Source organism: Sapajus apella, unplaced genomic scaffold (genome assembly GCF_009761245.1).
Source record: "Sapajus apella isolate SASKATOON/1434 unplaced genomic scaffold, GSC_monkey_1.0 scaffold31, whole genome shotgun sequence".
NCBI lineage: Eukaryota > Metazoa > Chordata > Mammalia > Primates > Cebidae > Sapajus > Sapajus apella.
Window position 1 is genome coordinate 15,159,382 of NW_022436971.1, and position 11,501 is coordinate 15,170,882.

General features: G+C 53.4%; 1 protein-coding gene across 9 annotated transcripts in view; it reads right to left on the reverse strand.

The window, feature by feature from the left end:
• HPCAL1 (hippocalcin like 1) overlaps window positions 1-11,501 on the reverse strand; it is a 121,582-nt gene that overhangs the window by 27,879 nt on the left and 82,202 nt on the right. The window contains exon 1 of one of the 9 annotated variants that reach the window (XM_032294143.1): window positions 10,180-10,270. The exons of the other annotated variants lie outside the window; for them this stretch is intronic. The gene's annotated coding sequence lies outside the window, so the exon portion shown is untranslated. Of the gene's footprint in view, window positions 1-10,179; window positions 10,271-11,501 lie in introns of those variants that run through there. 9 annotated transcript variants of the gene reach the window in all.

Genomic DNA, 11,501 nt, shown 5'->3' on the forward strand with positions numbered 1-11,501 from the left:
CTACTAAAAATACAAAAAGTTAGCCGTGTGTGATGGTGCGTGCCTGTAGTCCCAGCTACCTGGGAGGCTGAAGTGTGACAATCACCTGAGCCTGGGAGGTGGAGGTTGCAGTGAGCAGAGATCACACCACTGCACTCCAGCCGGGTGATGGAGTGAAACATCTCAAAAAAATAAAATAAAATAAAATAATATATTTTATTTTTCAGGTCTTCACAACAAAATTGAGCAGAAAGGCCCCACACACCCCTTGCAGCACGCCCGGCCACAGCCTTCGCCACGGCCCACATCCCCCGCCAGAGCGCGCCATTTGTTAGAACTGAGGGGCCTGCACTGAGCATCATCACCTCCAGGTCCACAGCTCACATCAGGGTTCGCTCTCGGTGGGGGCCACTCCGAGGGCTTTGACAAACGTATGCATGGATGCCACGCACCATTACAGTATCACATAGCGCGCGCTCACCCCCAAAGCTCTTCTGTGCTCTCCGCCTTGCCCCATATTTTCCCATGGTGTTTTCAAATCCAGGATCTCAGCAAAGTTCTCTCAGCTCCTCGCACCCTGCTTTGACACTCAGAGAAATCAAGACCCGGACAGAGTCAATGGCTCTCCATGAGGAGAAACCCAGGAATGGAGCCAGCAGCAGAATGCACCAGGTCCCCAGTTCATCATCCCCTCCCACTGGCCCTGGTAGAGAGCTCATTCTCAACTCTTTAGGGAGAAGGAAAGAGATCGGGTCACCAGCCTAGGTCACTCTCGGCTAAGTGGGGCGTGGGAAGCCCAAGACACAAATCCCCAAACCCATGCTCTGTTCTTTTCAGCTGCTCTGGTTAATTAAAAGGGCTTGTTTGTTTTGGGGGGACAGGGTCTTGATCTGTCACCCACGCTGGAGTGCAGTGGCAAATCAAAGCCCACTGCAGTCTCGACCTCCCAGGCCCAAGCAATCCTCCAGCCTCGGCCTCTCAGGTAGCTGGGAGTACAGGTGCACCCAAATCTATTTTTTTTTTTCATGTTTAGTAGAGATGAGATCTCACTACATTACCCAGGCTGGTCTCAAATTCCTGGGCTCAAGCCATCTGCCTGCCTTGGCCTCCCAAAGTGCTGGGATTATAGGCGTGAGCCACCATGCCCAGCCTAAAGGGGAATTTTAAGAGGCCATGGAATGCAGTGAGTAAGCACACTCCTGGGGTAGGAAAGGCCTCTGTGTGGCCCCAGCTGGAGCAGGTGAGTGCCACTGGGCACGCTCAAGCAGCATACCCAACCACCACACTGAGGTCCCTCGCTATCTGGCTGCCAAGGCCCCACTGTCTCCAGCCTCCTGGGGGCACCCCTCTCTGGACAACACTCTCAGTGACCAGCTCCACAGAGGCATCGCCTCTGTCCCACCGACAGCCAGGCCAGCTGTTGGGGAAAATGCTGGGTGGTGGGAGGGTGGAGAGGAGGTGCTGGGTCCAGGTTGGCCTCTGCTGCTCAGTGGCGTTGGGCATACACCCTGTGACCTCTGCCATTTCCATTTCCCCGTCTGTGACAAAGCGGGAGAGCTGGACTCCAAGCAGGCCCAGCCAGCTCTGACAGCAGGCTTCCTAGCAGGAGGAGGGTCTGCTGTTCAGAGACCTTGAAGGCACTGGCTCCCAGACTGCTTGGGAACACTCCATTAACTCAAATTGCAAATTTCCTCCTGGCTCTATCTCTAAGCCACAGGGGCTCCCTGGCCACCAGCTTTCCAGTGACAGAGATTACAGTCATGGCTCGAGACAGAATCAAGTAGCAGAAGCCATTATGCAGAAATAATTATGTTGAGTTATGTCTGGTTGCTCCCGATTTCTGTCTAGTGATTGTCTTACAAATTGCCATGCCTCTTCCTCTAGAGGAGCAAAATGCAGAGGCCTGGGTGATTCATACAGACTGCTGGGCAGAGTTCTACTGCTCCAAACTCTTGCCGCCTGGGGCGTCGCACCCTAGGGTAGGGTGCTCTGTGCTGCCCTTTGGCTGAGCGCTTGAGAGAGAGGAGGTCAGAGGATGAAAGCCCTGGGAGGCGCCATCTGAACTCCCCAACTAGGGGTGTGAGCTCTTTACACACATGCTTTTCCTGGGCCCTTCCGGACCCTACCTCCCCCAGCCTTTGTTCATGTCAGGCCTTAGGCCCCTCTCTGAGTCTCCGGAGAACTGCAGTGGGTGGCAAGCCCTGGGGCTGCCTGGCCGGACTGTCTGGGCTCAAAACCCAGCTGGACTATTTCCTAGCAGTGTGACCTTAACCTGTCATCTCACCAATCCCTGCTTCCACTCCCACATTTGTAAAATGGAGATGATAATAGTACTACCTAACTCATCAAGTTTTTGTAAAGATTAAATGAGCTAATGCATGATAAATGCTTGCTACATGGGAAGAACTCAATAAATGTCAACTAGGACTGAACAAGCAGGGAGAGGCCTGCAAAACCTAAGCCAAGCACACTACCAGAACCGGCTCAAGAAAGAGGCAATCTGAAAAATTTGTAACAAGTGAAGAGGTTGAATTAGTAATCAAAACACTATCCACAAAGGAAGGCCCTGGCCAGATAGCTTCACCGCTGAATTCTATAAACATTTAGGCAATACCAATTCTTGGCCAGGTGTGGTGGCTCATATCTGTCATCCCAGCACTAAGGGAGGCCAAGGTGAGAGGATCGCTTGAGCCCAGGACTGCGAGACCAGCCTGGGCAACATAGTGAGACCCCATCACTGCTAAATAAATAAATAAATAAATAAGCAAGCTAGGCGTGGTGGTGCATGCGTGTAGTCCCAGCTACTCAGGAGGCTGAGGTGGAAGGATCGCTGGAGCCCACGAGTTCAAGGCTGCAGTGAGCTATGATCCTGCCACTGCCCTCCCGCCCGAGGGACAGAGCAGGACCAGGTCTTAAAAAACAACAACAAAATCCCCAAAATATCATGAAAGAAGCCAGACACAAAAGGACAAATGTGGTATGATTCCATCCATGTAAAATGTCCAGGACAGAGACAGAAAGTAGATTTGTAGTTTCCTGGGCTGGCAGAAGAGGGGACGGGGAAAGAGAGGTTAGCAGTTAAAGGGTTTCCCTTTGGATCAATGAAAACACTCTAAAGTTGACTGTGGTGACAGCTGCACTCACACCTGAATATACTAAAAATCACTGAATTGTATACTTTACATTGTATATACAGGTATTGATCGACTTATGACCTATGCAACTTATGACCATTCGACTTTACGACCACAATCGCTAGCCACGACTGCTCCACGTCTGGCAGTGCAAATGTTGCCCAGCTGGGCATAAGACAGTGTGGACCAGCTTCCGGCAGCACTACCATCTCTGCGTGCACCATTTCAACTGTCATCCCAGACTCAGTACAGCAATTTGTTTTGTGTCTTGGATATTTTTCATCAAACCCCTCCCAATAAACTTCTTATACATTTCGAAGCAATGGACCCAAACATCGAACGATTTGCAAGGATTGAACGGATGGCGCACGATATGTTTCGTCCGTATCATGAAATTTATGAAGAAAAAAAGAAACATACAATTCAGACAAAGCTCACCATGTTTATGACAAAACCAACTCCGGTAACCCCAACTGCTGCCTCAGATGACGACATCAACGATCCGCAGCCAAGCGCCAGCGGCCAATAAAATGTTTCGTACATGTTTATATATTTTGATATGTTTTGCAATTGGGAAAATGTTTCCTATGGTATTTTTTACACCTGTATTTTGTATTTTTGTATGCACCTGTATTTTGTAATTTTGTATGTTTTGCAAATATTAAACCAGTTGTACTGGTAATGCAGTGTTTTACTTAAACCTGATGAATGTAAAAATAAGAAACAAAATGGTGTAGAGCTGATACAAATGGCATAAAATGAACAAAGAATATTATGATATATAACAATAATGAAAGAAACTTATGATAAAATATGACTTAAAGATTTTTATAACATCATTTCACAGTACTGTACACATAGCCTACTCAACTTAACGACCAAATCGTGTTACGACCGGTCTGTCGGAACCAATCGTGGTTGTAAGTCAAGCACTAGCTGTACTGTATACTTTAAATGGGTAAATGGTAAGGTATGTGAATTACATTTCCACAAAGCTGTTGTTTTTTTTTTTAATAAAAAGGAATCTAAGTCAATCTCCTCCTGCTCCTCTATGCCAGGAGACAGGACAGCAAAGAGCAGACTCACAAGAGCAAGGGGCCCAAGTGTGGAGCTGCCAAGCCCTGCAGCCAGGGGACATAACAGTCTCAGTGCTGGTCACCCCTACAGAGGGGAAGAGGTGAATAGGTACCAACTTAGCTGACCGCAACAACCTGGCAGCCTCAAATCCAGGGCTGGGCCCCCAAGAAGGTGCTGGAGCTGAGCTACAAACTGCCTTGGAGAACTCCCCACAGGCCCCGCAAACCCATGCTGAGTGCCCATCATGTGTGTTAGGAATAGGGACGGCATCCCCACCTTTGAGAAGCCCATGGCTCAGTGGTGTGCACGCAGACGTGTGCTGGGCATCTGGTGGGCAGTCAGAGACAAGCTCTTACAATCTTTCTGCCTTCAAGGCAGTGACCCCGTCCGCTGGGGGTGGAGCCGGAGCCCAGGCCCTCAGGAATGTGCATGCTCTGTTGGGAGTTTCCACTAGAGGAACTCCCAGCTCAAGTCCACAAACAGCCCAGGCTGCCACCCTGGGTACTGCAGGTCACAGTCTAAGCAGGTGACGGTTCCGGGGCTATTTCTGGGTTCAGTTCCTCCCTCTTGGCCCAGTCCTGGAGAGGTTTGGTGCCCATTTCCCTGGCTGGCTGGTCTTTGGCAAAGGGTGCTGGAAAAGCTTCTTCCTCCCAGCACCCAAGCTCTTGCCCAGGCGCAAGCTGCATGTGCTCACCGGGACCTGCAGAAAACCGGAAATGGCCTCTCCTGCTTGCTCACAGTGGGCGGATGTGTGCTCGTGAGATGACAAATTATTTTAATATATTCTGAAATCCAACATAATGAGGAAGCAAAGTCCCTTAGGGAGAAAAAATTATAATGGGGTCTGAAGTGAAAGATGGATGGTTTTGGATTATGACTATTTCGGAGGTGACTGTGATTTTCAAATGACTAATTCCACTGTGGTCCCAGGTGGTAAGCACAGTCGCTCCAAGAATACAGATGTTTTGCACAGTGACCTTTCTTCGTGGAGGCATTTTCTCCCATCGTTCAATTCAAGACACTGAGTTACAGAGGCACCACCAGGGTGGGCTGCGGTCTGGGACCAGCCACAGGGCACACGGTGGAAATCAGGACGTCCACATGAGACCATACGGGTTGCAAGCTTCACACAGGGGAAGGTCTGGAGAGACCACCCAACACCTGAGCTGCAAGTGGCCATGGTGGTGCCCAGCACCAAGCTCCTGCTTCCTGGGTGCCGGGCGCCTCTGGCAGGGATCCCAGACATCCCGAGAATGTGTAGTGTCTCACTGTAGCTCCTGCTGCCACTCCCACTACCAGCGCATTTGAGCGCCTGTCACGTAATAAAAGGAACCTACAGTCTATGACCACTTTGAAAAACTGGCATATTTACTAAAGGTGCCCACACATGTGCCCCGTGAAGCAGGCACCTCCTTCATGTATGTCCAACAGAAAGAAGGACACATGCACCAAAATGCATGTGCAGGGACACTCAGAGCTGCACCGTTTGTCCCAGCCCCATCCAAGAAACCATCCAAATATCCATGTACATTCCACAGGCAAAGAAACTGGAATACAGTCACAACAGAGCCCTGTACCGCAATCAAAATGAACCTCAATGCTGTGCACGACAGATGCATCTCACAACCACAGTGCTGAGTGAAGAAGGCAGACTTCCATACTGTGTCTTAGCTAGTCCAGGCTGTTCCAACTAATTACCACAGACTGGGTAGCTTCAGGGACAAACATTTACCTCTTACAGTTCTGGGGACTGGAAGTCCAAGATGAAGGTGGTGGCGTGGCTGGGTTCTGGGGAGGTCTCTCTACCTGGTGTACCGATGGCTCCTGTTGATGTAGGGCAAGTGAGCCCCCAAACTGGGGCTTAGCCCAGCAGGGTTCTTGGCTTCACCCAGGAAAGAATTCAAGGCGAGCCGGTGGTGTTAGCAGCCGTGCCCAGCAGCACAGAGGGGCTGCTCCTTGTGGGGCAGGGCTACCCCTAGGCAGTGTGCCCAGAGCAGCCGCTCAGAGGCAGGGCTGTAGTCAGATTTAGTCCCACTTTTAATCACATGCAAATTAGGGGGTGGGTTATGCAGAAATTTCTAGGAAAAGGTTGGTAACTTCCAGGTTGTCAGATCATTGCTATGGAAAGGGGCAGTAACTTCTGGGTGTCGCCATGGCAGTGGCAAACTGACATGGTGCACCAGTGAGTGCATCTGTGGAAAGCTGTTTCCATCCTGGCCCTGTTTTAGCTAGTCCTCAATTGGGTCTGGTGTCCAAGTCCTGCCCCTGGAGTTGAGTCCCGCCTCCTACCTCACCTTCTCATAGTACACTTGCATGGCAGACAGCAGAGGCAGGTCTGGCTCGCCCCCTCTTCCCATAAAGGCGCTGATCCCATCATGGGAGCTCTGCTCTCATGGCCACATCACCTGCCAGAGACCCCCTCCGAATAGCACCCTACTGGGAGTGAGTGTCTCTGCACAGGAATTTGGGGCGTACAAACAGTGGGTCCACGGTACCCACTAAGTTGCTGCATGACCTGGACTCTTTTTTTTTTGAGACGGAGTCTTGCTCTGTCGCCCAGGCGGGAGCACAGTGGCACAGTCTCGGCTCACTGCAACCTCTGCCTCCCGGGTTCAAGTGATTCTTCCGCCTCAGCCTCCCGAGTAGCTGGGACTACAGGTGCATGCCAAACACCTGGCTCACTTTTGTATTTTTAGTAGAGACGGGGTTTCACCATGTTGGCCAGGATGGTCTCGATCTCTTGACCTCGTGATCCACCTGCCTCGACCTCCCAAACTGCTGGGATTACAGGCGTGAGCCACCGCACCCGGCCTGACCTGGACTCTTAAACACCGACAAAGTGTTCACAGCCATGGCTGGAGACACAGACTGGGCTTCCCAGTAAGAGACAAGGTCAGCGGGGAGCAGGGCTTGGGGGCTGGGGATGGAGTTTATATTTTACTTTAAGCACAATTGCTATAGAAGAAATTTGAAAACCACAGTGCTACAAAAATACCAGGCACTAGGGAGAGAAATCACAGGAGTCCCTGGACTTTGGGACAGCAGAGAGAGAAGGGAGCTGTGAGACCTGCAGTCCTCTCCCAGTGACGGGGGTGGGGTGGGGACAGGTCCCCTCTAAACATGCTGTTTTCTTGAGACTGAAACTGGTTTGTTCACTCAGGATCTTCCATAGGCAGGAAGGAAAAGGAGACAGCTCGCTGCTCATTAACCGAATTCTTAGAACCTCCCAAGCCAGTCACTGCCACCCACCACAGCTCCTGGATGCCTCCGACCCTCGGACCAGGGGCATAAACAGCCTGCTTGGTGTCTTCCTGGGCAGCGTCTGAGGCACCTCCTCTTCTGGAAGGAGGAAGATAAAACGAATCTTTGCCAACGTCAGAACAGTCAGGCTGCCAAAGGGGAAATGCCGACAGCCCCGGGGAGGCAGAGAACAATAAACCCGTTCCCAACCCAGCACTTTCTACGTGGGGAGCCTCCTGCCCGCAGACACGCTGACTATCCGCTGTCTGCCTCGGCCAGACAAGCCTCTGACCTTCTCAGGAGACCCTAGGACCCTAGGCCAGAAGCCTCCAACTGTCCTCTGGGGGCTGAGGGTCCCAGGCGCGTCCTGCAAGGGCAGGGAAGAAATGCATCCAGGGCTCCCCCCGCCCCTCACGGCCACTTCACCTACCCAACACACAGACCTCCACTGTGGCTTCACTGGCGAGGAAAACAGTCAACTGCAAAGAAGGAAAAAGAAAAAAAACACCCATCTCGCCCAACCCTTCCACTGCGCGCTTGAACAAGCACGCCCAGAGGAAAAGGGTCTCATGTCGGCTCACAGGGCCAGTGTGGCCAGGTAACACTCCAGGTGCTTTCATTTGCTGGGCAGAGATGCAAAGATTCAGGCATCTGAGTAAGTGTCCCTTGCAGGTGTTCAGGCCACAAGGTCACCTTTCAGCTGTTGGTCACGGTCACATGAGCCGGGGCCACAAGCCTCTCTGAGTACCACTGTTCATCTCTCTCACGCTGTGTTAATGATGACACTGGAGGAGCGGGACGAAGGGCCAGCAGGAGTGCAGTCTGCAACCAGGGTCGGTAGCACCCGCTCAGCAGCACGGGGCCACGCTGTCCCTGGTGAGGTGGTCCCTGTGTCCACCCGAATGGCTCAGGAACAGCAGGTACCCAGGACACCAGGAACGCTGTGGGGGTGACAGGGTGGGGGATACACCAGGCGCCCCTCCACATGGACATGCCCCACAGCAGGCTGCAGCCAGCCTCCAATGCGACACCCCTCCTCCAGGACTGCCTCCTCTGCGGCACTGCTTCCTCCAGGGTACTGTGGGCATCCCACCCCTCCTCCATGCCCTTCCTGAGGAGGCCATGAGGGTGGCTGGAGGAGGTGGCTTCACATGGTGCTACGCTTTGGACCCATGGTCCTTAACGTGGAAGGCTGAACATGGCATTTATGGATCCCCCTCAGGAGCCCTCAAAGGCCACACCCTGTCTCACCTGCTCCTCATGGGTGCTGGAAAGACACAGACCATCCCCCCATCTACAGATGAAAAACAGGCTTCAAGCCACTTGCCCCAGCACTGTGCCAGGAACCACACTTGGGCCCACCTGGCCTGCAAGCCCTGCTTCTCCCACCGGCCACTCCCGGGCACTGCACCCTGCCTCGGGGAGAGGCTGGAGACCAAACCTCTCCCAAAGAGCCATAAGGGGGTGGAAAGCGCCCCAGTGAGCCACTGCAGTGGAAGTACGCAGTGCCGTGCAAGGCAGCGCAGAGGGTGGGTGGGGCCTGAGGCGGGCCTGTGGAGAGGTGGAAGGGGGTGCAGGCAGTGGGGCTGGCGGGGGGTGCTCCAGCTGGCCATCTGCAGCGTGGTCTCCTCCACCAGGCTGGAATGCCCCCCACCACTGACGACAGCCTCCCCAGCCTGCAGACCTTTGTGGTTTGGCATTCAATGCCCGGACACCCACCTGGGGCCTCAATCTCACCCAGTGGGCAGATTCAAGACGCCAAAAATCCTCTCCCATGCTGCCGTCTCACCCCCTCCCCGCCAGGGCCCTGGACCACCTGGGAGGGCCCACCTGTAACCCAGGGCGGGGTCTTGCTCCCCACATCGAAGCCCCTTCCCAGCCTCTGCAACTGGGCAAACCCTCAACAAACATTCCAAAACTTCCACAGGCCCACTCAGTGCTGAAACAACAACAGAAGGATAAACATGCAATGAATGAGTCAGTGAGCGGCAGCTCGGAGCACGGAGCCCTGCAAGCGAGCCCAGGCAGAAAGGACCAAGCCCACTCTCGAAGGGCTCTGAATACTGAGTTCAGGCTGCATTTGGCCACAGGGAGCCATGGTGGGCTCTTGAGCCATGTACCCAGGGGATCAACACGGTGGCCCGGGCAGGACGGAAGGCACATGTCGAAACTGATGTCAGGGAGACCCCGAGGAGGTGAGGGAGCAACCTAGGCTGGGGTGAGCCTGGCCCTTGTTAAAGTCCGAGACGTTCAAGAGCAACTGTGACCTTATGTGGCTCAGCTTATCATACTCGAGTCCTGCTGTGTTATCGCCATTAATACCCTAATAGCAGACAACCCTGAAACCCAGGGCCAGCATGTGCTCAGCAGCCAGGCTCCCCAAACAGGCAAAGCAGGAAGAAAAGCACCCAGCGTGGAGGGGCTCCGGACACCCCTGAAACGTGGCCGGCAAAGCAGCAGCCTGGAACCACGTGTCCAGGGAAGTGGGGGATTAAGCCAAATTCTCCTGCTGAAACCACTTAATCAGGAGCCTTACAGAACACGCGGGAGCTCGGCTGCGGCGTCTGTGATGAAGGAATAAGTCATCTGAAAACAGAAATAAATTATTCATTCCCCACAAATGAGCAGCCTCTGGGTTCCCGCAGCAGCCGTCTCCACACAAACATCTAAAAGGCTCGGCAAATCCTATTAGTGACACCTTTGGCCAAGCAGACACTGGATTCCGCCATCACCCATGCAGACAGCTCACCGTGATCTCCTCCACAGCTTCTCATTCTGCATCCACAAGTGAAATCAGCCCAGTACACTGGATGAAAACATCACAGCCCGGCCTGGCCTCCGAGAGAGGCAGCAAGTGCCTGCACCCAGGGAACTCGGATCGCTAAGCCTCCCTGCCCGGGAAGCAAGCCTGGGGCAGGCGCTTGCTATAACGCAGATTCCTGGGCCCTGTCCCACACAACCTCCTGGAGTTCAGCCCTGGACACTGCATTCCTGACAAGTGTCCTGGAGCCGAAGCCACCAGCGGGAAGCACTGGGGTCCTGGAGTCCCCCAGGGATGTACACACGGCTGGCCGGCCTCACACCACTGGGCGGTCTTGGCTCAGATTCTCAGCCTCTCCAGGCCCAGGGGCTGACGGGAAGACGGCAAGGACCACACAGTAGCTCACACACATGTGCACTCCGTGGCGGCCACTCACAGTGGGGTCTTTCTGTCGCCTCTATCTTTATTTTCACACTTTTGATTTCAGTCTGCTCAGCTCACTTCACAATCAGAAAGAGAAGTCTGAAGCTTTCTTTAAAAGTGCAAGCCCCAGCTGCCACCACACTCTTTCCCCTGCCTGGAACACGCCCTAGCTCCCCAGTCAACTACTCTTTCTTTAGACCCCAGCTCAGGGTCCCTCCCTAGGGAAGCCCCCGAGACTCCTGGCCGCTGGCTTTTATAGCACTGAGCACCACCCCTTCAGCCCGCTCTGCCACTGAAATTCCACTTTTCTGGGAGTTGCAGATCCGCATCTGTAGCCCCACAGGGGAGGGGGCTTTGCACCGGTGCCCAGCACAGCACCTGGCACCACAGAAGCACGGCAGGTTATGGAGGGCAGCAATGAATGTGAGTGAGGGGACCCCAGAGGTGGCAGCCTGGGTTGCTTCCCCTATCCCCAGGATGGGCGCTCAATATCTTTCCCTCCAAACACGCATCCCACGTGGATGTGCAGAGGGGGGTTCTCTCCCTCCACCCCTCTGCTCCCACAAGAGGTCTTTTGAAAGAACACCACTGGCAGCTCCCATCCCAATCCCAGTGAGGGGAAGTGGCTCGTCTGGCATGGCTGAAGAAAGAAATGACCTTCCAGCCGGGGCACCATCTCCCTCACCTTGTCCCCACCCCAATGGTGGAGATCTGGGGCTGTGCTGCTGTCTGCCTGGGATTGGGAAGTTTATTTTAAAGGATGGGGCAAGTATTAGGATGCTGATTCTGGCCATTGAGCAAGCTTGCCAGTCCAGAGCCACCAGCAAAAGATGTGTGCGTAGAAGAAAAAGAAAAAAAAAAAAAAAAAAAAAAAAAAAAAAAAAAAA